The sequence below is a fragment of the Oncorhynchus gorbuscha genome, linkage group LG01, assembly GCF_021184085.1.
Source record: "Oncorhynchus gorbuscha isolate QuinsamMale2020 ecotype Even-year linkage group LG01, OgorEven_v1.0, whole genome shotgun sequence".
Classification (NCBI taxonomy): Eukaryota; Metazoa; Chordata; class Actinopteri; order Salmoniformes; family Salmonidae; genus Oncorhynchus; species Oncorhynchus gorbuscha.
Window position 1 is genome coordinate 92,996,261 of NC_060173.1, and position 26,391 is coordinate 93,022,651.

At 42.6% G+C, this 26,391-nt stretch overlaps 1 pseudogene; it reads right to left on the reverse strand.

The window, feature by feature from the left end:
- The window catches only part of LOC124048891, a 36,039-nt pseudogene extending 12,856 nt beyond the window's left edge, over window positions 1-23,183 (reverse strand).
- Between the last annotated feature and the right edge of the window lie 3,208 nt (window positions 23,184-26,391).

The window sequence follows — 26,391 nt, forward strand, 5'->3', positions numbered from 1 at the left end:
CTTCAATATTCCCAGGTAAGAAGTTTTAGGTTGTAGTTATTATAGGACTATTTCCCTCTATACCATTTGTATTTAATTAACCGTTGACTATTGGATGTTCTTATAGGCACTTTAGTATTGCCAGTGTAACAGTATAGCTTCCGTTCCTCTCCTCGCTCCTCCCTGGGCTCGAACCAGCAACACAACGACAACAGCCACCACATCGAAGCAGCGTTACCCATGCAGAGCAAGGGAAACAACCACCCCAAGGCCCAGAGCGAGTAGCGCTCGCTAACTAGCTAGCCATTTCACTTTGGTTACACCAGCCTCATCTCGGGAGTTGATAGGCTTGAAGTCAAAAAGCTTGATGCACAACGAAGAGCTGCTGGCAAAACGCATGAGAGTGCTGTTTGAATGAATGTTTACGGGCCTGCTTCTGCCTACCACCACTCAGTCAGATACTTGTATGCGTAGTCAGATTATATACAACGTAGGACACGCTAGATAATATTTAGTAATATCATCAACCATGTCTGCTTAACTAGTGATTATGATTGATTGTTTTTTATAAGATAAGTTTAATGCTAGCTAGCAACTTACCTTGGCTTACTGCATTTGCGTAACAGGCAGTCTCCTTGTGGAGTACAACGAGAGCGAGGCAGGTCATTATTGCGTTGGACTAGTTAACTGTAAGGTTGCAAGATTGGATCCCCCGAGCTGACAAGGTGCAAATCTGTCATTCTGCCCCTGAACAAGGAGGTTAACCCACTGTTTCTAGGCCGTCATTGAAAATAAGAATGTGTTCTTAACTGACTTGCCTAGTTAAATAAAGATTAAATAAAGGTGTAAAATTGTTATGAAAACTTGAAATCGGCCCTAAGTAATCGGCCATTCCGATTAATCGGTCGACCTCTAGTCCAAACACACCAAGACAGTGGTGAAGAGGGCAAGACGAAACCTTTCCCCCTCAGGAGACTGAAAAGATTTGGCATGGGTCCCCAGATCCTCAAAAGTTATACAGCTGCACCATCGAGAGCATCCTGACCAGTTGCATCACCGCCTGGTATGGCAACTGCTCAGCATCTGACCGTAAGGCACTGCAGAGGGTTGTGTGTACGGCCCAGTACATCACTGGGGCCAAGCTTCCTGCAATCCAGGACCTATATAATAGGCGGTGTCAGAGGAAAACCCATAAAATTGTCAGAGACTCCAGTCACCCAAGTCATAGACTGTTTTTCTGCTACCGCACAGCAAGCGTTACCGGAGTGCCAAGTCTAGGTCCAAAAGGCTCCTTAACAGCTTCTACCCCAAAGCCATAAGACTGCTGAACAATTAAGCAAATGGCCACCGGACAATTACATTGACCCCCCCCTTCCATTTGTTATATACACTGCTGCTACTCGCTGTTTATTATCTATGCATAGTCACTTCACTCCTACCTACATGTACAAATTACCTCAGCTAACCTGTAGCCCCACACACTGGTATCGGTATGGTACCCCCTATATATTGCCTCGTTATTGTTATGTTATTGTGTTACTTTTTATTTTAATTTATTTTTTACTTTAGAAAATTTGAAAAATATTTTCTTAACTCTTCTTGAACAGCACTGTTGGTTAAGGGCTTGTAAGTAAGCATTTCATGGTAAGGTCTACACTTGTTTAATTCGGTGCATGTGACAAATAAAGTTTGACATGATTTGAACAAGAGTAATAAAAGTAACAGATTTCAAGACAACATCAAGAGAAAGAAAATAAGAAATTAAGGAGAGAAAGAAAAAGTGAAGTCACCTGCAGAGGTGTTTGTACTGTATGCTGCCAACTGGCAGATTGGGAGGCAGTGGTCATGGTTGTATTGCAGTTATGGAGATCCTTAATAAAACCTCTGTAACAGTCAATGGGAGAACGTAACCCCCAGATGTCCAATAAAAATATAGAACACTCTCCAGCCAGCCAATGAGGCCAGAGCAACAACTACAAATGGCCAATGAAAGCAGGGCAGTGGGAAAAATAAATCAATAAGAGTTGAAAAAAAATGTAGGTTTAGGTATATAGTCAGAGCAGAAATCAAGTGTGTGGGGTGTGTGTGAGTGAGAATCTATACTCAAGAGCATCATAAACCACAGCTATCAGAAACAATTACATGAAGACCTTATTTTAAAGCCTTGGTGGGAGTTGATGAATAGGCTCTTTTTAAAATTGGGATCCTTAACATTAAGAAAAATCCCTAACCGTTTTTTAAAACAAAATTTAAAATCACAGTGCAGTTATAACAAAATGTTATTCTCCGTGTTATAGCCTACTTAGACGGTAGGCTATAAAGGCCAGGGGAAAGTTGTGTAATTTACAGTGCTTTGCGAAAGTATTCGCCCCCTTGAACTTTGCGATCTTTTGCCACACTTCAGGCTTTTTTTTTTGCACGCCCAATTTTTCAGTTTTTGATTTGTTAAAACAGTTTGAAATATCCAATAAATGTCATTCCACTTCATGATTGTGTCCCACTTGTTGTTGATTCTTCACAAAAAAATACAGTTTTATATCTTTATGTTTGAAGCCTGAAATGTGGCAAAAGGTCGCAAAGTTCAAGGGGGCCGAATACTTTCGCAAGGCACTGTAAATTAAACCAAGAGAAAAGGCAAACTTTAGTCTACTTTGCGAGGCATACAAAACAAGACGTTGCGATACAGATTACCAAGACATTTTTTCTGTCTGCCCCCTCTTCTCTCTCCCTCACACTTACCCACCTGCCCTTGCTCATCGCTAATGATGTGAGCGTGTTCAGACTTCAGTCTGTTGCGTGTAGAATATCCTAGCCTATTCATTGCTGACAGGCCCTGCTTTACAGAAATTGCGAGACATTGCAAGCCAATAAATTGCAATATACAACATTCCATTGTAAGATACAGCTTTTGATTGCCGATAGATAGGCCTAGTGCACGGTTTTGACTCCGTCTGCCTGGTGGCCGAACCTGCCCTTACTGTGCCCCTCCGCTCTCTCTCTGTCCCTTGCTAGCTCACTATGAAAGATGCGAGTGCTTGTGTTCTCGGAAGTACGGCAACTAAATAAATCTCCTCTGTTTAAAAAATACTGACTCTTAGGAGGCAATTATTAGCGGAATGTACATATGTACATACTACCTCAATTGGCCCGACCAACCAGTGCTCTCGCACATTGGCTAACTGGGGTATCTGTATTGTGTCCCACCACCCACCACCCGCCAACCCCTCTTTACGCTACTGCTACTCTCTGTTCATCATATATGCATAACCATATCTACATGTACATACTACCCCAATCAGCCTGACTAACCGGTGTTTGTATGTAGCCTCATTACTGAATATATTCTCGCTAATGTTTTTCACTGTCTTTTTACTGTTGTTTTTCTTTCTTTACTTACCTATTGTTCACCGAATACCTTTTGTGCACTATTGGTTAGAGTCTGTAAGTAAGCACTTCACTGTAAGGTCCTGTTGTATTCGGCGCACGTGACAAACTTTGATTTGATTTGAATTTAATCCTGACATCAGAGAGGAAGGGGAGAAGCGAGAGGTTTCACTCTCACCAAAATAAGCCCAATGCTTTTCTTTGGACTTGTTTCGGACCTAACCTTGTCACCTGCCTTCTCTCCTTTAGGACGACTCCCATTGTTAGAACGGAGACATGAGCATCTCGTCATCATATACGTATCTCTGTTGACACTCAGAAAAGGCAGTGGACATGCAAGGAGTTGAGGAATCAATTATTTTGGAGTCAACTCTCAATCACCAAATCATCGTCAGTAACTTTGGAAAAATGCAAGCAACAGCACCAACATTTAAAAAAATAAATAATTTTATTTCACCTTCATTTAACCAGGTAGGCTAGTTGAGAACAAGTTCTCATTTGCAACTGCAACCTGGCCAAGATAAAGCATAGCAGTGTGAACAGACAACAACACAGACTTACACATGGAGTAAACAATTAACAAGTCAATAACACAGAAGAAAAAAGGGAGTCTATAAACATTGTGTGCAAAAGGCATGAGGAGGTAGGCGAATAATTACAATTTTGCAGATTAACACTGGAGTGATAAATGATCAGATGGTCATGTACAGGTAGAGATATTGGTGTGCAAAAGAGCAGAAAAGTAAATAAATAAAAACAGTATGGGGAAGAGGTAGGTAAAATTGGGTGGGCTATTTACCGATAGACAATGTACAGCTGCAGCGATCGGTTAGCTGCTCAGATAGCAGATGTTTGATGTTGGTGAGGGAGATAAAAGTATCCAACTATAGAGATTGTTGCAATTCGTTCCAGTCACAGGCAGCAGAGAACTGGAACGAAAGGCGGCCAAATGAGGTGTTTGCTTTAGGGATGATCAGTGAGATGGAGTGCGTGCTACGGGTGGGTGTTGCCATTGTGACCAGTGAACTGAGATAAGGCGGAGCTTTACCTAGCATGGACTTGTAGATGACCTGGAGCCAGTGGGTCTGGCGACGAATATGTAGCGAGGGCACGCCGACTAGAGCATACAGGTCGCAGTGGTGGGTGGTATAAGGTGCTTTAGTGACAAAATGGATGGCACTGTGATAAACTGCGTCCAGTTTGCTGAGTAGAGTGTTGGAAGCAATTTTGTAGATGACATCGCCGAAGTCGAGGATCGGTAGGATAGTCAGTTTTACTAGGGTAAGTTTGGCGGTGTGAGTGAAGGAGGCTTTGTTGTGGAATAGAAAGCCGACTCTAGATTTGATTTTAGATTGGAGATGTTTGATATGAGTCTGGAAGGAGAGTTTACAGTCTAGCCAGACACCTAGGTACTTATAGATGTCCACATATTCTAGGTCGGAACCATACAGGGTGGTGATGCTAGTCGGGCGTGCGGGTGCAGGCAGCGAACGATTGAAAAGCATGCATTTGATTTTACTAGCGTTTAAGAGCAGTTGGAGGCCATGGAAGGAGTGTTGTATGGCATTGAAGCTCGTTTGGAGGTTAGATAGCACAGTGTCCAAGGATGGGCCGGAAGTATACAGAATGGTGTCGTCTGCGTAGAGGTGGATCAGGGAATCGCTTGCAGCAAGAGCAACATCATTGATATATACAGAGGAAAGAGTCGGCCCGAGAATTGAACCGCGTGGAACCCCCATCGAGACTGCCAGAGGACCGGACAGCATGCCCTCCGATTTGACACACTGAACTCTGTCTGCAAAGTAGTTGGTGAACCAGGCAAGACAGTCATCAGAAAAACCGAGGCTACTGAGTCTGCCGATAAGAATATGGTGATTGACAGAGTCGAAAGCCTTGGCAAGGTCGATGAAGACGGCTGCACAGTACTGTCTTTTATCGATGGCGGTTATGATATCGTTTAGTACCTTGAGCGTGGCTGAGGTGCACCCGTGACCGGCTCGGAAACCAGATTACACAGCGGAGAAGGTATGGTGGGATTCGAGATGGTTAGTGACCCGTTTGTTGACTTGGCTTTCGACGACATTAGATAGGCAGGGCAGGATGGATATAGGTCTGTAACAGTTTGGGTCCAGGGTGTCTCACACTTTGATGAGGGGGATGACTGCAGGCCTATTGCAAGAAACTACATAATATAATTTTTCATATATCCATTATTGTCATTTTTTGGAGAGTTTGAAATTTCGATCCTTTGCTCCGGACAAGGGCATGTCCAGGCATAGAGCCTATTAAATGAATCATATTTAAAACATTTAGAAAATTCCTAAAACAAATATTGTCTCCAAATATTTTCCTTTAAATTACCAACAACATAACTTGTAAACTCAAATAATGCAACAAAATAGAAGTTTCCTTGCCGGACAAGGATTGTCCCAACTCATGAATCTCTGAGCTAATTTCCTGCTATTCTGCACATTTTGCCATGAGGCTGAGAGAAAATGTTTTAAAGCTAATTCCCTGTTATTCAAAATATATTTTCATGGCTTTTGACGTGTTCATATGCTATCTGGGGGGCCCAACCCCAATTTAAAAAAAATAATACCAATTGTGATTATTATATTTTTTTAATGGGTTCGGGGCTCCCAAAACTCGTGGGCCCCCCACCTTGAAGGGGTTGTAAGAGTGTGTGCTACGCCAGTGGTGCCACGTACAAGACAACTCAGAAACTCAGAGGTAACATGTACATACTTTTTTTGCATAGAATTTTCTATTGGTTGATTTGGATATTTTCCAAGTGGGAAACTCCTACCCCTTCTACAAGTTTCCAAGTCGGACATATGCAAGTTTCCGAGTTGTCTTGAAGGTGGGACGATCTCTTGCATGTCTTCACTCACAAACCTGATGCTCTTAAAGAAACCGTGTACAATTTCCAATGTAATGCATCTCAGTAGATACTGCTTTTACACAATGTAGAAACTTAATATTTCGACAAATAACTTTGTAATACAGGTTTTTGTATCAATATTTTAGCTTTTTATAATAAACAAATGTCTTTACACTATTAAATATTTGGGTTTAGGTTTCTAGTGCACAACATGTGCTTCAAAAATAGCTATAATTCATATAGGCTAGGCCCAATATAGGCTATATCACAATCAATTCAAAAAACATATTTTCGTGTGCTCCTACATTTTAGGTTGTGTTTGTAACTTTTAAGTTGGGAGCAGCAGTGCTACCAATGAAAAGTGTTCATTTAGAGCCCTGCTTGCAACCAAGAAAATCATGTTGAAATCCCTGCTGTGTAACTTGGGCTGCCATCTTTGAAATTCTTTATCTTTACAAATCTTTAGAAACTTAATCTCAAAGTTTGTGCAGGAAATTGTACAGTATTTTCTTTTTTAGGTTATTCATAACTAATTAGAAAACACGCAGAGGATACTCTCGCTCTTGTAGATTTGACAAACAGCAATAGTACTCTGAATCACAATCAGTTTATCTGAGGAACCAACAGCCTTCTATGGCCTCTGGGATCAGATAACCACTGTTCTGAGAACAGTCCTGTCTGTCTCAGTGTTTTGGGCTTAAAGGATCAGATAACTACCCTCTGGTATCAGATTTCAGGTCAGTAAAAGGTGATGGCAGGAAGGAACTGGGTGCTTATGTCATTATTACTGAGGGGGTAATTGTAGCAGAGAGCCATTGATGCTGAGGGCCCCTTAAGAGGTGTCAGGAGTGATTTGGGTGCGGACGGCCTGAATCTGGCTCATGTGTGTTCTCACCTCGTGTTGACACGCCAAAAGCATGTTCCCCCCTTGCCCCGGGGGAGGCTTTTAGCCATGCAGACATGGTAATGGTGTCATTTGAGACAATAACAGACAAACTGAGTCAGTGCTAACTCTTAACTAGCCACTGGGTAATCAGGCTATCACACGTCACAGCGCCTGCCTGACACATCTGCTCTGTGTTGCATTTGGTCAGAGAAAATAAATGTATTTTTAACTTGTGCCACTACAGTTATGAGGATAGAGACAGAGCATTTGGAAAATCTGATAAATGTTGGCAGCACGACAGTATTGGTGTAATTTTAAGGCAAACAGAATGTGAATGCGGCGTTATTTGAGGGTTCGCCGTTGCCATTAACTGAAAAGAAAAGATAAAGACGATGCAGAAACTCTTCCATTCATGACCAAACCCCCTCAACCTGTCCAACTGTTTCTCACTCCCCCACTCGCTCTTCCTGCACTCTCTCCTTACTCATTTGTGTCTCTCCATTTTCCCTTACTCCATCTCTCCCACCAAATGTGGGCCTGTTGATGACACGTAGCAGCAGCGGTAACTTTGGGTGTTCTCTCCTCATATTTTACTCTGACAGGTGCATCGCGGTCCTACCACAGTGTAGCCTAGGTGACGAAAGGTTTCTTCATCCACATCTAGCATATGGTGAATACATTACACACTGTGTGCGAGTGCGACATTAACGCCAACAGCTAGAAGGGTTACGTACACTTTCAGGACATGTTTTCACACTTGCAGACACTTTCCGGGAATGTGTGTTCATATACAGTGCCTTGCGAAAGTATTCGGCCCCCTTGAACTTTGCGACCTTTTGCCACATTTCAGGCTTCAAACAATAAAGATATGAAACTGTATTTGTTTTGTGAAGAATCAACAACAACTGGGACACAATCATGAAGTGGAACGACATTTATTGGATATTTCAAAAAATTTTAACAAATCAAAAACTGAAAAATTGGGCGTGCAAAATTATTCAGCCCCCTTAAGTTAATACTTTGTAGCGCCACCTTTTGCTGCGATTACAGCTGTAAGTCGCTTGGGGTATGTCTCTATCAGTTTTGCACATCGAGAAACTGAAATGTTTTCCCATTCCTCCTTGCAAAACAGCTCGAGCTCAGTGAGGTTGGATGGAGAGCATTTGTGAACAGCAGTTTTTAGTTCTTTCCACAGATTCTCGATTGGATTCAGGTCTGGACTTTGACTTGGCCATTCTAACACCTGGATATGTTTATTTTTGAACAATTCCATTGTAGATTTTGCTTTATGTTTTGGATCATTGTCTTGTTGGAAGACAAATCTCTGTCCCAGTCTCAGGTCTTTTGCAGACTCCATCAGGTTTTCTTCCAGAATGGTCCTGTATTTGGCTCCATCCATCTTCCCATCAATTTTAACCATCTTCCCTGTCCCTGCTGAAGAAAAGCAGGCCCAAACCATGATGCTGCCACCACAATTTTTGACAGTGGGGATGGTAGGTTCAGGGTGATGAGCTGTGTTGCTTTTACGCCAAACATAACGTTTTGCATTGTTGCCAAAAAGTTCAATTTTGGTTTCATCTGACCAGAGCACCTTCTTCCACATGTTTGATGTGTCTCCCAGGTGGCTTGTGGCAAACTTTAAACAACACTTTTTATGGATATCTTTAAGAAATGGCTTTCTTCTTGCCACTCTTCCATAAAGGCCAGATTTGTGCAATATACGACTGATTGTTGTCCTATGGACAGAGTCTCCCACCTCAGCTGTAGATCTCTGCAGTTCATCCAGAGTGATCATGGGCCTCTTGGATGCATCTCTGATCAGTCTTCTCCTTGTATGAGCTGAAAGTTTAGAGGGACGGCCAGGTCTTGGTAGATTTGCAGTGGTCTGATACTCCTTCCATTTCAATATTATCGCTTGCACAGTGCTCCTTGGGATGTTTAAAGCTTGGGAAATCTTTTTGTATCCAAATCCGGCCTTAAATCTTCTTCACAACAGTATCTCGGACCTGCCTGGTGTGTTCCTTGTTCTTCATGATGCTCTCTGCGCTTTTAACGGACCTCTGAGACTATCACAGTGCAGGTGCATTTATACGGAGACTTGATTACACACAGGTGGATTGTACTTATCATCATTAGTCATTTAGGTCAACATTGGATCATTCAGAGATCCTCACTGAACATCTGGAGAGAGTTTGCTGCACTGAAAGTAAAGGGGCTGAATAATTTTGCACGCCCAATTTTTCAGTTTTTGATTTGTTAAAAAAGTTTGAAATATCCAATAAATGTCGTTGCACTTCATGATTTTGTCCCACTTGTTGTTGATTCTTCACAAAAAATACAGTTTTATATCTTTATGTTTGAAGCCTGAAATGTGGCAAAAGGTTGCAAAGTTCAAGGGGGCCGAATACTTTCGCAAGGCACTGTATATACACACATGTTATACAGTGGGGCAAAAAAAGTATTTAGTCAGCAACCAATTGTGCAAGTTCTCCCACTTAAAAAGATGAAAAAGGCCTGTAATTTTCATCATAGGCACACTTCAACTATGACAGACAAAATGAAAAAAGAAATCTAGAAAATCACATTGTAGGATTTTTAATGAATTTATTTGCAAATTATGGTGGAAAATAAGTATTTGGTCACCTACAAACAAGCAAGATTTCTGGTTCTCACAGACCTGTAACTTCTTCTTTAAGAGGCTCCTCTGTCCTCCACTCATTAGCTGTATTAATGGCACCTGTTTGAACTTGTTATCAGTATAAAAGACACCTGTCCACAACCTCAAACAGTCACACTCCAAACTCCACTATGGCCAAGACCAAAGAGCTGTCGAAGAACACCAGAAACAAAATTGTAGACCTGCACCAGGCTGGGAAGACTGAATCTGCAATAGGTAAGCAGCTTGGTTTGAAGAAATCAACTGTGGGAGCAATTATTAGGAAATGGAAGACATACAAGACCACTGATAATCTCCCTCGATCTGGGGCTCCACGCAAGAACTCACCCCGTGGGGTCAAAATGATCACAAGAACGGTGAGCAAAATTCCCAGAACCACACAGGGGGACCTAGTGAATGACCTGCAGAGAGCTGGGACCGAAGTAACAAAGCCTACCATCAGTAACACACTACGCCACACTGCCAGACGTGTCCCCCTGTCCAGGCCCGTCTGAAGTTTGCTAGAGAGCATTTGGATGATCCAGAAGAAGATTGGGAGAATGTCATATGGTCAGATGAAACCAAAATATAACTTTTTGGTAAAAACTCAACTCGTCGTGTTTGGAGGACAAAGAATGCTGAGTTGCATCCAAAGAACACCATACCTACTGTGAAGCATGGGGGTGGAAACATCATGCTTTAGGGCTGTTTTTCTGCAAGGGGACCAGGACGACTGATCCGTGTAAAGGAAAGAATGAATGGGGCCATGTATCGTGAGATTTTGAGTGAAAACCTCCTTCCATCAGCAAGGGCATTGAAGATGAAACGTGGCTGGGTCTTTCAGCATGACAATGATCCCAAACACACCGCCCGGGCAACGAAGGAGTGGCTTCGTAAGAAGCATTTCAAGGTCCTGGAGTGGCCTCGCCAGTATCCAGATCTCAACCCCATAGAAAATCTTTGGAGGAAGTTGAAAGTCCGTGTTGCCCAGCAACAACCCCAAAACATCACTGCTCTAGAGGAGATCTGCATGGAGGAATGGGCCAAAATAACAGCAACAGTGTGTGAAAACTTTGAAGACTTACAGAAAACGTTTGACCTCTGTCATTGCCAACAAAGGGTATATAAAAAGTATTGAGAAACTTTTGTTATTGACCAAATACTTATTTTCCACCATAATTTGCAAATAAATTCCTTAAAAATCCTGTGATTTTCTGGAGGAAAAAAAATCATTTTGTCTGTCATAGTTGAAGTGTACCTATGATTAAAATTACAGGCCTCTCATCTTTTTAAGTGGGAGAACTTGCACAATTGGTGGCTGATTAAATACTTTTTTGCCCCTCTGTATGTGTCCTTACGTGTAGGAGGGTATTGCGTGTGTGTGTGTGTGTGTGTCTGATCAACCTGAGTGAAGCAGGAATGACAGTGCTCATCACAGGTGGAAAAAGCCAATCACATCTGACATCAAAACAGCACTAATGACATTACACAGGAATGTAACGCAAGGCTTCTACTAAGCATACATTTAAAAAATAATGGTCAATTAGCAGACGCTCTTCTACAGAGCTGCTTAAAAACAAACAATCGTTGATTGGACATTTTGAAACTGATTCAGTTAGTTGGGAAAACAACAGTGTATTTTTATTATGAGAAGTCCTCAGGCCGAAATTCCATGAAGGAGCACAAGTCTCTTCTCTCCCAGATCTTTGAAACACATGTGGATCATAGCATATGGATGAAGAGAAATGCCAGAAATCTTAAGCTTCAGTGCAAAGTAAAGTGATGTGACATCTTTCCACTAGAATGTGTAAAGATGTCAAATATATTGCTATACAATGGGAGGATCTGCAAGGACAGAGAGTGAAAATATTTCTCACTAACCAGGTTTCCATCCAACTTTTTATGCGAGTAAAGTACATGTCGGATAAAAAGAAATGTAATGACATGCCTGATGGAAACCGAAAATGTGTTGGTAAACTTACCAAATGTTGACAAAACAAATTACGCTAGACAAGGTGGGATCTTTTTGTGTCTGTAAAATTAATTATGTGAGAAATGTCGGTGGTAACGCTTTCATGTACAAATATTGATATAACCATCATATTGACAGAATGACATGTGCAATCCTCCAAACAGGACTCGTCTGGAAAGCAGTTTATTAGGCTACAGAGGAAATAAGTTATGATGAATTCACAGGGTGGTAAAAGTGCACGGTGATGATGCTCCTTTTCCAATAAATATTTTGGGTCTTATTTTGGTGACATGATCATCGACGGTTGCAGTTTGACAAAGTAAAATAATCTTGCTCTTTTGTCCATAATAATCTCATCATGTAGACAATACCAGAATTGTATCCGCAAACTATTGGCTAGAGCACATGTGCCAATACCAGAATGGACACACTCGCTATATAACGCAATTTATTTTTTGAGTTAAAAATGCGATAGAAACCCATTTAACTTGTATTTTTGATTGTGTACATGGGAATTTAACCGCAAAAGGTATTTTTTATGTGCACTACATCATTATGCACAGCCTTTTTGTCAATTTGATGGAAACACTTCACTGATGGGAAAATGTACGTATTGTTTTTATGCAGATTTGAGAATAATCGCATTAAATTCTGGTCGTCAGTTGGTTGGAAACCTAGCTACTGAATGATGAATCTTGTGCTCTTAAGTTACCACAAAATATGTCTGCTTTCTTAACAGTTTTCCAAGCATGTTGTGTAGGCCTAAATTGCAAGATCTAGACTTCCAATGTCATTTGAGTTGACTGGCTGCTGTCCAGCCAGCCAACACCATAAATCACCTGAAACATTGGATTGGGCAAGAGGCCGTTTCTCTTCTCAGGGATTTTCTCCTCATACATCATATCAGAGTGGCTCACTGACATCCCCCTCACAGGGCTTCCAGAAGACCAGCCGCTGCAGTGGCCACCACTCCAGTATGCCAATTTCAACACTTCTCAGAGTCGCCACCGGGGGCACCGGCCACCCTTGCAGGGTACCATCAGCCTCTCGTGAGCCCAGGGAAGCTATCCAGATCAGACTCAGCATGGGGAGCACTGAGCTGGGCCTAAGCAGAGGGGATTAGGCCCTCTCTGTTTCTTGTCTCTGTCCGCCTGGGTCTCTCTCTCTATCTCACTCTCTCTCTCTCTTTCTCTCCAACTGAGACATACACACACACAGGTTCCAGTGTTCCCCCTCAAACCCGCACACCCCATTAAAACACAGACACCATGCTGAACCAACCCCAGAACAGGCCTTGGTCTAGCCGCTTCTGCTCTATCACTACTGCCTTCCTCATCTCCCCCTCCATCCCTCTTTCTCTCTATCACGCATCGGGACCTGTTAAGGCAGGCGATCAACAGAACCCCACTTCAGTGAGCTATTGAGCAGGAAATGGTGTTTAATGTACATCCTCCCTTTTAGAGGGTGATGGAGGTGTGTGTGTGTGTGTGTGTGTGTGTGTGTGTGTGTGTGTGTGTGTGTAGGTAGCCTGTTTCAGATCACACCCCAGCTTGAAACAAAGTGTGAATGACCACAGAGAAAACACAGGGGCAAAATGAAAGAGAGCAATGGAGAAACTAGAGGGGAAGAAAGAGTGAGTAGGTCAGGGTGAGCGAGAGAGAGAGTTTATTTTTCTCTGAAAAGTTGGTGTGACTGGTATGGATGCAGGAGCGGGGGGCCCAAACGGAGCGTTTGATTAAATCTGTGGTTGACGTGTGAGACAGGTGAGATTGATGAGGTTCCTCTGTGCGTCACACTGTGCGGGGATGGGGAGGGGGGGGTAGGAACAGAACGTGGCAGTGTGGCGAGCCAGGGAACAGGGCCCGCTCACGCCGTGGGGTCCCCTGTCTGATTAATGGGACTGGAGGCCCTTCAAAAACAGTACTCCCTGCAGACAGACCGAGAGCACTCCAAAAATAACCAGGAGGCAGCCCAGCCCGGGCCTAGCTAACCCAATACAGAGCTATACTGCTAAAGCGCAGGCCCAGGACTACCCCAATATATATCTATAGCTACGACTAAAGCCCAGGCCCAGGACTACCCCAAAATACAGTTGAAGTCGTTAGTTTACACACACTTAGGTTGTGTCATTAAAACTCATTTTCAACCACTCCACAAATTTTTGTTAACAAACTATAGTTTTGGCAAGTTGGTTAGGACATCTACTTTGTGCATGACACAAGTAATTTTTCCAACAATTGTTTACAGATTATTTCACTGTATCACAATTCCAGTGGGTCAGAAGTTTACATACACTAAGTTGACTGTGCCTTTAAACAGCTTGGAAAATTCCAGAAAAGTATGTCATGGCTTTAAGAAGACTCTGATAGACTAATTTACATAATTTCTCAATTGGAGGTGTACCTGTGGATGTAAGGCCTAGCTTCAAACTCAGTGCCTCTTTGCTTGGCATCATGGAAAAATCAAAAGGAATCAGCCAAGACCTCAGAACAATAATTGTAAACCTCCACAAGTCTGGTTCATCCTTGGAAACAATTTACAAACGGCTGAAGGTACCACGTTCATCTGTACAAACAATAGTACGCAAGTATAAAGACTATGGGGACCACACAGCCTCAGGAAGGAGACGCGTTCTGTCTCCTAGAGATGAACGTACTTTGGTGCGAAAAGTGCAAATCAATCCCAGAACAACAGCAAAGGTCCTTGTGAAGATGGAACAAAAGTATCTATATCCATAGTAAAACGAGTCCAATATCGACATAACCTGAAAGGCTGCTCAGCAAGGAAGAAGCCACTGCTCCAAAACCACCATAAAAAAGCCAGACTACGGTTTGCAACTGCACATGGGGACAAAGATCGTACTTTTTGGAGAAATGTCCTCTGGTCAGATGAAACAAAAATAGAACTGTTTGGCCATAATGACCATCATTATGTTTGGAGGAAAAAGGTGGTGGCTTGCCAGCTGAAAAACTCCATCCTAACCTTGAAGCACGGGGGTGGCAGCATCAAGTTTTGGGGGTGCTTTGCTGCAGGAGTGACTGGTGCACTTCACAAAATAGATGGCATCATGGGGATGGAAAATTATGTGGATATATTGAAGCAACATCTCAAGACATCAGTCAGGAAGTTAAAGCTTGGTCGCAAATGGGTCTTCCAAATGGACAATGATCCCAAGCATACTTCCAAAGTTGTGGCAAAATGGCTTAAGGACAACAAAGTCAAGGTATTGAAGTAAGGTCAAGTATTGAAGCAAGGAGGCCTACTAACCTGACTCAGTTATACCAGCTCTGCCAGGAGGAATGGGCCAATATTCACCAAACTTATTGTGGGAAGCTACCAGAAACATTTGACCCAAGTTCAGAAATTTATAGGCAATGCTACCAAATACTAATTGAGTGTATGTAAACTTCTGACCCACTGTGAATGTGATGAAAGAAATAAAAGCTGAAATAAATCACTCTTCTATTATTCTGACATTTCACATTCTTAAAATAAAGTGGTGATCCTAACTGACCTAAGACAGGGCATTTTTACTAGGATTAAATTTCACATATTGTGAAACTGAATTTAAATGTATTTGGCTATGGTGTATGTAAACTTCCGACTTCAACTGTATATATACAGCTACTGCTAAAGCCTAGGCCCAGGACTACCCCAATATATATTGAGAGCTACTGCTAACGCCCAGGCCCAGGACTGCCCCAATATACAGACAGCTACTGCTAACGCCCAGGCCCAGCACTGCCACAATATATATCTACAGCTACGGCTAAAGCATGGGCCCAGGACTACCCCAATATATATCTACAGCTACTGCTAAAGCCCGGCCCAGGACTGCCCCAAAATACAGACAGCTACTGCTAAAGCATGGGCCCAGGACTACCCCAATATATATCTACAGCAACTGCTAAAGCCCGGGCCCAGGACTGCCCCAATATACAGACAGCTACTGCTAAAGCCTAGGCCCAGGACTACCACAATATATATCTACAGCTACAGCTAAAGCCTAGGCCCAAGACTACCGCGATACAAAGCTATAGCTAAAGTCTGAGCTCAGGCTTAACCGTATGCCTACCCAATATTGCCAGAACTAGAGCCCTGGTCTAACAAACTCAATATCGCTACGGCCCAGGCCTAGCTAACGCACTACAGGTACGACCCAGGCATAGCTAACCCGCCACAACTATGGCCCAGGCCTAGCTAACCTTATACAGCTACAGTCCAGGCCTAGCTAACCAGATACAGCTACAGCCCAGGTCTAGCTAACCTGATACAGCCCAGGCCTAGCTAACCTTATACAACTACAGCCCAGGCCTAGCTAACCTGATACAGCCCTAGCTAACCTGATACAGCCCAGGCCTAGTTTACCTGGTACATATACAGCCCAGGCCTAGCTAACCTGATACAGCCCAGGCCTAGCTAACCTTCTACAGCTACAGCACAGGCCTAGCTAACCTAATACAGCTACAGCACAGGCCTAGCTAACCTTATACAGCTACAGTTTTGTTGGGCACAACGTGTACAAACCAAGACATTGGACAAATGAGGTCCTTTCCAATAGCATTTGGTAACATTAATAGGCCCTTGCATTAAATAAGGAGGGTTTAGAATTTCTCTATAAAAAGATTTCCTCCCTCAATGACTTAATGATGTAGTTGTTTAATTTGACTCCACAGACTGGAAAACGAAAGTGGAACTAATAATACAATAAGCACATAAGTCACAACACAGCAAAAATAACCTTCACACACTTCATCAATTATTCAATCTATAATTATGGTAACACTCAGGCCAGGGCCAACCACTGTCAGCTGTCTCTCTCCATCCCTCTCTCTTTCTCTGAAGAGTCCAGTAATTTCCTCCTGCACAGGCAGCATCTGTTGCCTTGAGCTTGACCCAAAAGTGCGATACCAGATACTTGGTAAATTTTAATTAAAAGTGTCAGACCTTCTGTCCAACCTCTGGATCTCCACAGTGTAAGACATGGGATTGGGAAACGTGTAAGGCTCCCTTGGTATTAAGATGGACATATTACAGAGACAGACTTATTCTGTAATTCAGTTTAGGTATGTCAAAAAATGAAATTTGGACAAATGGCTAATGTGCAAAGCATTCATGGGCCTAGCAGGACTGTGACATACCTAATTATCCTGTATGGAGGGGACTGCTGAGAATTAGTGGGCTTTTCTGACAGGTTAAAATAAATAGGGCAATTAATGAATATACTCAACCTAAAGTCCATGATGTTTCAAACTAAGGATTTCATGGCTACTTGAGGTACGAGAATAATTCTGCTCATAATTATGCATGTATGAACTAAGCTACACATTGACACATCCATCCCAAAGCAGGAGGTTTCAAAATATACAGTGGGGCAAAAAAGTATTTAGTCAGCCACCGAATGTGCAAGTTATCCCACTTAAAAAGATGAGAGGCCTGTAATTTTCATCATAGGTACACTTCAACTATGACAGACAAAATGAATTTTAAAAAATACAGAAAATCACATTATAGGCTATTTAATGAATTAATTTGCAAATTATGGTGGAAAATAAGTATTTGGTCAATAACAAAAGTTTATCTTAAGACTTGTTATTTACAGTTTTGACACACTGAACTCTATCTGAGAAGTAGTTGCTGAACCAGGCGAGGCAGTCATTTGAGAAACCAAGGCTGTTGAGTCTGCCGATAAGAATGCGGGGATTGACAGAGTCGAAAGGCTTGGCCATGTTGATGAAGATGGCTGCGCAGTACTGTCTTTTATTGATGGCGGCTAAGATATCGTTTAGGACCTTGAGCGTGGCTGAGGTGCACCCGTGACCAGCTCAGAAACCAGGTTGCAAAGTGGAGAAGGTATGGTGGGATTCGAAATGGTCGGTGATCTGCTTGTTAACTTGGCTTTTGAAGACTTTAGAAAGGCAGGGTAGGGTGGATAAAGGTTTATAACAGTTTGGGTTTAGAGTGGTTCCACCTTTGAGGAGGGGGATGACCGCGGCAGCTTTCCAATATTTAGGGATCTCAGATGATACGAAAGAGAGGTTGAACAGGCTATAAATAAGAGTTGCAACAATTGTGGCAGATAATTTTAGAAAGAGAGGGTCCAGATTGTCTAGCCCAGCTGATTTGTATTGGTCCAGATTTTGCAGTTCTTTCAGAACATCAGCGAACTAGATTTGGGTGAAGGAGAAGCGGGGTGGGGGGGCTTGGGTACGCTGCTGCAGGGAGTGCAGAGCTGTTGTCCGGGTTGGGGGTAGTCAGGTGGAAAGCATGACCAGCCGTAGAAAAACGCTTATTGAAATTCTCGATTATCGTGGATTTATCGGTGGTGACAGTGTTTCCTAGCCTCAGTGCAGTGGGCAGCTGGGAGGAGGTACTCTTATTCTCCATGGACTTTACAGTGTCCCAAAACTTTTGGAAATTTGTGCTACAGGATGCAAATTTCTGTTTAAAAAAACTAGCATTTGCCTTTGCATTGCGCCCCCTCTCTTTTACACTGCCGCTACTCTCTGTTGTAGAGTTTGACCGATTATTCGGAATGTCTGATTAATTAGGGCTGATTTCAAGTTTTCATAACAATCGGTAATCTGCATTTTTGGACACCGATCATGGCCGATTACATTGCACTCCACGAGGAGACTGCGTGGCAGGCTGACTACCTGTTATGCGAGTGAGGCAAGGAGCCAAGGTAAGGTGCTAGCTAACATTAAACCTATCTTATAAAAAACAATTAATCTTAAAATAATCACTAGTTAACTACACATGGTTGACGATATTACTAGTTTATCTAGCTTGTCCTGTGTTTCATATACTAGATGCTTTGCCTGTTAATTTACTATTGAACAAAGTCAGGTTGTATGCAGCAGTTTGGGCCGCCTGGCTCGTTGCCAACTGTGTGAAGACCAACTTCGCCAAATGGGGGATGACATAACAAAAGCGCATTTGTGAAAAAAGCACAATCGTTGCACGAATGTTCCTAACCATAAACATCAATCAATGCCTTAAAATCAATACACAGAAGTATATATTTTTAAACATGCATATTTAGTTAAAAAGAATCCAGGTTAGCAGGAAATATTAAACTAGGGAAATTGTGTCACTTCTCTTGCGTTCATTGCACGCAGAGTCAGGGTATATGCAACAGTTTGGGCCGCCTGGCTCGTTGCGAACGAATTTGCCAGAATTGTACGTAATTATGACATAACATTGAAGGTTGTGCAATGTAACAGGAATATTTAGACTTGTGGATGCCACCTGTTAGATAAAATACGTAACGGTTCCGTATTTCACTGAAAGAATAAACGTTTTGTTTTCGAAATGATGGTTTCTGGATTTGACCATATTAATGACCTGAGGCTCATATTTCTGTGTGTTATTATGCTATAATTAAGTCTATGATTTGATATTTGATAGAGCAGTCTTAGGCAGCATCAGGCTCATAAGCATTCATTCAAACAGCACTTTCTTGCGTTTGCCAGCAGCTCTTCGCTGTGCTTCAAGCATTGAGCTGTTTTTGACTTCAAGACTATCAACTCCTGAGATTAGGCTGGTGTAACCGCTGTTAAATGTATAGCTAGTTAGCGGGGTGTGCACTAATAGCGTTTCAGTCAGTGACGTAACTCGCTCTGAGAGCTTGAAGAAATTGTTCCCCTTGCTCGGCTTTTGTGGAGCTATTTTTTTATTTAACTAGGCAAGTCAGTTAAGAACAAATTCTTATTTTCAATGACGGCCGAGAAATAGTGGGTTAACTGCCTGTTCAGGGGCAGAACGACAGATTTGTACAATGTTTCCTGCTAACCTGGGTTTGAACTTGCAACCTTCCGGTTACTAGTCGAATGCTCTAACCACTAGGCTACCCTGCCGCCCCCATGGGTAACAATCCTTCGAGGGTGGCTGTTGTCGATGTGTTCCTGGTTCGAGCCCAGGTAGGGGTGAGGAGAGGGACGGAAGCTATACTGTTACACTGGCAATACTATAGTGCCTATAAGAACATCCAATGGTCAAAAGTATATGAAATACAAATGGTATAAAGAGAAATAGTCCTATAATAACTACAACCTAAAACTTCTTACCTGGGAATATTGAAGACTCATGTTAAAAGGAACCACGAGCTTTCATATGTTCTCATGTTCTGAGCAAGGAACTTAAACGTTAGCTTTTTTACATGGCACATATTGCACTTTTACTTTCTTCTCCAACACTTTGTTTTTGCATTATTTAAACCAAATTGAACATGTTTCATTATTTTTTTGAGGCTAAATTGATTTTATTTATGTATTATGTTAAGTTAAAATAAGTGTTTATTCAGTAATTGTCATTATTACCAATACATTTTTTATCGGACGATTAATTGGTATTGGCTTTTTTTGGTCCTCCATTAATCGGTATCGCCGTTGAAAAATCATAATCGGTCGACCTCTACTCTGTTGTTATCATCTGTGCATAGCCACTTTAATAACACTACCTACATGTACATATTACCTCAACTAACCAGTGCCCCGCACATTGACTCTGTACCAGTACCTCCCTGTATATAGTCTCGCTATTGTTATTTTACTGCTGCTTTTTAATTAATTGTTGCTTTTATTTCTTATTCTTATTTGTAATTTTTTTAAACTGCATTGTTGGTTAGGGGCTCGTAAGTAAGCATTTCACTATAAGGTCTACCTACACCTGTTGTATTCGGCTTATGTTACTAATAACATTTTATTTTATTTATTTGGTTAAAGACCTAGTCCATATTATGGCAAGAACAGCTCAAAATAGGCAAAGAGAAACGACAGTCCATTACTTTAAATCATGAAGGTCAGGCAATATGGAACATTTCAAGAACTTTGAAAGTTTCTTCAAGTGCAGTTGCAAAAACCATCAAGCGCTATGATGAAACTTGGCTCTCATGAGGACCGCCACAGGAATGGAAGACCCAGAGTTGCAGAGGATAAGTTCATTCGTTACCAGCCTCAGAAATGTCAGCCCAAATAAATGTTTCAACATCAACTGCTCAGAGGAGACTATGTGAATCAGGCCTTCATGGCCGAATTGCTGCAAAGAAACCACTACTAAAGGACACCAATAATAAGAAGAGACTTGCTTGGGCGAACTATATTTAGATTTGTTTAACACTTCTTTGGTTACTACATGATTCCATATGTGTTATTTCATGGTTTTGATGTCTTCACTATTTTCTATACAATGTAGAAAATAGTAAAAATAAAGAAAAACCCTTGAATGAGTAGGTGTTGTAGTGTATATCATTGAGTTAATAAAGCTGCTTACAAACATGGTCTCTTTTTTGTTTTGTTGAGTAAACTACATCACCACCAAGTCAAAGATGCTGACCACACCACTCACATTGCAAAATAAATGTACTCATACATATTATTCAATCATTGCACCCACACTGCTCCTGCGCCTCAGCGAGCATCTGCATGGTCAGGCTAAAATATACATTTTTGTGATGCTCAACGTGCTGGCCTCTCCCATCTCCTTATTGGTTTTTAAGATCATATACCCATGTGCCATCTCCTCATTGGTGTTTAGGAGCATATACCCACGTGGGTGATTGAAAGATGAACTGACATCAACACTCCAGTCAGTTGTAGAAATACACTGTAAAGTTGGTTGTCAACCGCCATATAAAGTCCAAAGAAGTAAAAAAGAAGCCTGAGGAAGGAAGAGATATGACGAGGTTTACCGTTTTATCCGTGGATGAATTGTCAGAATAGAGGACCTTGTGCATTTCAGGTAAAATAACAACCTAATATCTATAGCCCAAGACAAATTAGCAAGCAACAACAAGCTAGCTAGATACATTGCTATAAATGTTTAATGCTTTTCGACCTGTCCCCAAATTAATAGCATTTTGATATTTCAACCTGCGTGTCCTGATCGTGTCTGGTGTGGGGGTACAAAATCAACATGAGCGCGATGGCTTTGGTTTGGTCCGCATGTAAGAGTAGACTTTTAAAATTCGAGCCCCTTGTCTGCTGCCATAGAGTTACATTAGAAGTGCCCATCCAAGAACGCTCAAGGCCATTGGCCACAGTATAATGACGCCAAATTATGTTAAATATACAGACTGATCATGTCAACACCATACTTGAAAAATCTTAGCTAGCAGTCATCATCATGAATCAAGTCGACAATCTAATGGCAAATCCTTTTTAATCCTTGTCATATGAAGAGAAAAATTAAGAGAATTTAAAAATAAAACATATCGGTGCTCATCGGCCATTGGACAATGAGTTGAAAAAGAGTTGAAAAAGTTGGAAATCACAAATTCAATAATGAGTGGTTTGGAAGTAATCAATGGCTAACTGTGAGTTCAAGACAACTGGGAACTTGAGAAAAATGAGCTACAACTGGAAAAATACATTTTGAACTTTCGTCCAACTCAGAATTGTAAATCGGGAACTCAGACCTTTCTAGAGCTACGACCTGAAGATCACTGACCTCATCATGATTCAACTGTCACGACTTCCGCCGAAGTCGGCTCCTCTCCTTGTTCGGGCGTCGTTCGGCGATCGATGTCACCGACTTTCTAGCCATCGCCGCTCCCTTTTTCATATATCTATTTGTTTTGTCTTGTCCCATACACACCTGGTTTTCATTCCCTAATCATTCTACATGTATTTAGCCCTCTGTTTCCTCATCATGTCTTTGTGTGTAATTGTTTGTTTGGTATTGTGGGTTAGTGTTGGGTGCATTACTTATGTCATGTTCCGTGTTTTTGCACGTTATTGTTTTTATGTGCTGTGTACTCTGCTCTCCTGCACCTGACTTTGCCTCCCGTACATACATTTGACAGAATTACACCCCAAACCATGGAATCAGCAGGAGCAGCTACCCCGGTCAGAGGAGTCCAGGAACATTCGGCAATGTTAAGTCAACTTGGTGCCATGATGGATCGCAATGTTCAAACCATGGACCGCTGGGAGAGACTGGGAGTCTCTGCCACTGTGCACCCAGCTCCCTCAGGAAGGGAGAGAGTAGCTGCCCTCGTTTCCTGTCTCACAGGAAGAGCGCTGGAGTGGGAAAACACCATGTGGAGAGAGGAGGACGCTGCATTGGACCACTTCGAGGAGTTCACCTGTTGCTTCCGGGCCGTCTTCGACCATCCACCCGAAGGTAGAGCGGCGGGGGAAAGGCTCTTCCATTTGAGACAGGGGACGAGGAGCGCCCAGGAAATCGCTCTGGAATTCCAGACCTTGGCCGCTGGAGCAGGCTAGAACAACAGGGCCCTCATCGACCACTATCGATGCAGCCTATGAGAGGACGTCCGACGTGAGCTGGCCTGCAGGGATGCCACCATCTCCTTTGACCAACTGGTGGATTTGTCCATCCGGTTGGATAACCTGCTGGTCACCCGAGGACGTCCAGAGGGGGCTCTGTCGGCGCCATCTTCCAGCACCCCTACTCCGGTACCCATGGAGTTAGGGGGGAGCTGCTCAAAGGGAGACTGGAGGAGGAGCCATCTTCCAGCACCCCTACTCCGGTACCCATGGAGTTAGGGGGGAGCTGCTCAAAGGGAGACTGGAGGAGGAGCCATCACGTGCACCATCTGTGGCCTCAGAGGACACACTGCTGGTTGGTGCCGTGTTGGTTCCTCTGGCAGTCGAGGCAACAGGCAGGGCACTCTGGCGTCACCCCAGGTGAGTTCGCACCACACTCATCCAGAGTCCTCTGTTGATCAACTGTTTGTGGCTGTTCGTTTCCCTGAGTTTTCCCCACTAAGGCGCCCGTCGATTCAGGCGCAGCTGGGAATTTTATCGACAGAGCGTTAGCCATTCGTTTAGGGATCCCCATTTTTCCTGTAGTTAGACCCCGGTTCACGCTCTGGATAGTCAACCATTAGGGTCCGGGCTAATCAGGGAGGCCCCCATCTCCTTGGCCATGGTTATGCAGGGGGATCATGAGGAGAAAATCATCCTCTTCCTCATTGACTCTCCTGTGTTACGGATTGCCTCTTATCCGCTTGTCGTCCCCTTATGCCGTAGTTTGTACATCTCAATTGTCAGCAGAGGCCACATTTCTTTAAGCAAGTCAGCCATATCAGCTATGTTTTTTAAAGGCAGTAAATGAGGCTGAATTAACTGTTTTGCAGCCAGACAAGGCTTCGCTGACAGCCAGGTGTAGCAAAAAGATCATCAAGGACAACAATCACCCGAACCACTGCCTGTTCACCCCGCTATCATCCAGAAGGCGAGGTCAGTACAGGTGCATCACAGCTGGGACCGAGAGACTGAAAACAGCTTATTATTCTATCTCAAGGCCATCAGACTGATAAACAGCCATCACTAACATAGAGGCTGCTGCCAACATACTGACATAATCTCTCCTTTCGGTTACTAGTCCAACGCTCTAACCACTAGGCTACCCTGCCGCCCCATGTACCGTATATACTGTATTATATACCATCTACTGCATCTTGCCTATGCCGTTCGGCCATCGCTCATCCATATATTTATATGTACATATATATGTATATATGTATATGTATATATATATATATATGTACTTATTAATCCCTTTACACTTGTGTGTATAAGGTAGTTGTTGTGAATTTGTTAGATTACTTGTTAGATATTACTGCAATGTCGGAACTAGAAGCATAAGCATTTTGCTACACGCGCATTAACATCTGCTAACCATGCAGGAAAATTGTGAAGAGAAAACGTGGTCATTCCAATTGCCTATGTTCTAGTGGATTTACCAAACACACATGCATCTTCTGTAAATAGTGTCTGAATGTTGGAGTGTGCCCCTGGCTATTTGACTATTTTAAAAACAAGAAAATGGTGCTGTCTGCTTTGCTTAATATAAGGAATTTGAAATTATTTATACTTTTACTTTTAGTTTTGATAATATATTTTAGCAATTGGCTTTGATACTTAAGTGTATTTAAAACCAAATAATTTTAGACTTACTCAATAAGTATTTTCCTAGGTGACTTTTACTTAAGTTATTTTCTATTAAAGTATCTATACTTTTACTCAAGAATGACAATTGGGTACTTTTTCCACCACTTACATTCCATCTCTGTGGTACAGTTAATAACCATTGCTATGAACGCTAAGAAGTCAACCTTACTGAAACATTGGCCAATCCCTCTGTTTTGGCACAGATCTACTATTCACAGGGATCCTCTCAGAATCCCTCACCCTTGATCCACCATCTTCTACTTTCTTCACTGCCTCAGCCTCGATAACTTCTGCACTACTCTGACCCTTGCCACCTCAACCTGTCTCTCTCGCACCGGACACCTCCGATCCATAGCGACATAGATACTCCTACAGTTGAAACACACAACTTTTTCACCGAAACGACACCTTCCTCTGTCCCATGTCCTGCAAACTTCCCACATCTTGGAATCTCCCTCGTACACACTGCTGTGACATGCCCATAAACATGACACCTATAACATCGCAGTGGAATTGGCACAAAAGCTCTAACAGTATAACTCATTTATCCTAACATTACTTTGTCAGGTAAAGTCTTTAAAAAAATGTTTTTCCATAAAAATAAAAATAAATCTGAAAATAACAATGTGTCACCTCCGTTTCACCACTCCCTCCACTGGGTCTGTGTCGCACCAAACGACCTGCTTCACAGGAATCTTACATTTCAATTGCTCCACCTCCACACCTAATGTTACCCTAGAAATGACTCCCTTCAATGGTACCCTGCACCTAAGCGCAAAGCAAGACAAAGATCTTTCCCCAATTTGCGTCGTTCCGAGTGCCTGCTCTCTCTGATCTAAAGAAACACAAACAAAAATCACAAGTTCACTTCAGGTTACCTTTACCGACTGAACAGGACCCACCCAAGCTGGGTTTTCCACCCAACCTAAAACCACCCGTGGATCAGCCAAAAGGCCTGGATCCACCCTCTTTAAAAATCTCACTCCCACTGGACTAAAGTTATCTCTATTATAACCATGTCCATCAATGCAAGGCTCAGGCTCCGAGCTCCTCACCTCACCTTCCGCCTCATTTTACCTCCAGAACTCGAACTGGTGTCCGGCTCACTCTGTTTGAACTTGACACCAATATTGCTCAAAACACCCTCTCCCTTGTTATTGCTAGCTTCAACAGATTCACACCCATCCTCTGCCTTCCTCAGTCTTTTCAACCTCACCTCTCTTTCCCTCCAATCCACCTCCCTTAACCAATTACCCGACTCCTTCTGAAAATATTCCACTTTTCCCATTCAAAATCTCTTTCTTGCCTCCTCGAGGGACATTCTACGCCCTGTGGTGTAATCATTCCCGGATCTCTGGTCTATACTCCATTTTCAAACCATGTGCTTGATCACAAAGGCATGAAGACTCAATCCCAGTATACTTAAAACAGAGAATCCGCAGTCATCGTTCAGAAAAGCTAACCTACGCTCAATCAAATCAAATCAAATCAAATCAAATCAAATCAAATTTATTTATATAGCCCTTCGTACATCAGCTGATATCTCAAAGTGCTGTACAGAAACCCAGCCTAAAACCCCAAACAGCAAACAATGCAGGTGTAAAAGCACGGTGGCTAGGAAAAACTCCCTAGAAAGGCCAAAACCTAGGAAGAAACCTAGAGAGGAACCGGGCTATGTGGGGTGGCCAGTCCTCTTCTGGCTGTGCCGGGTAGAGA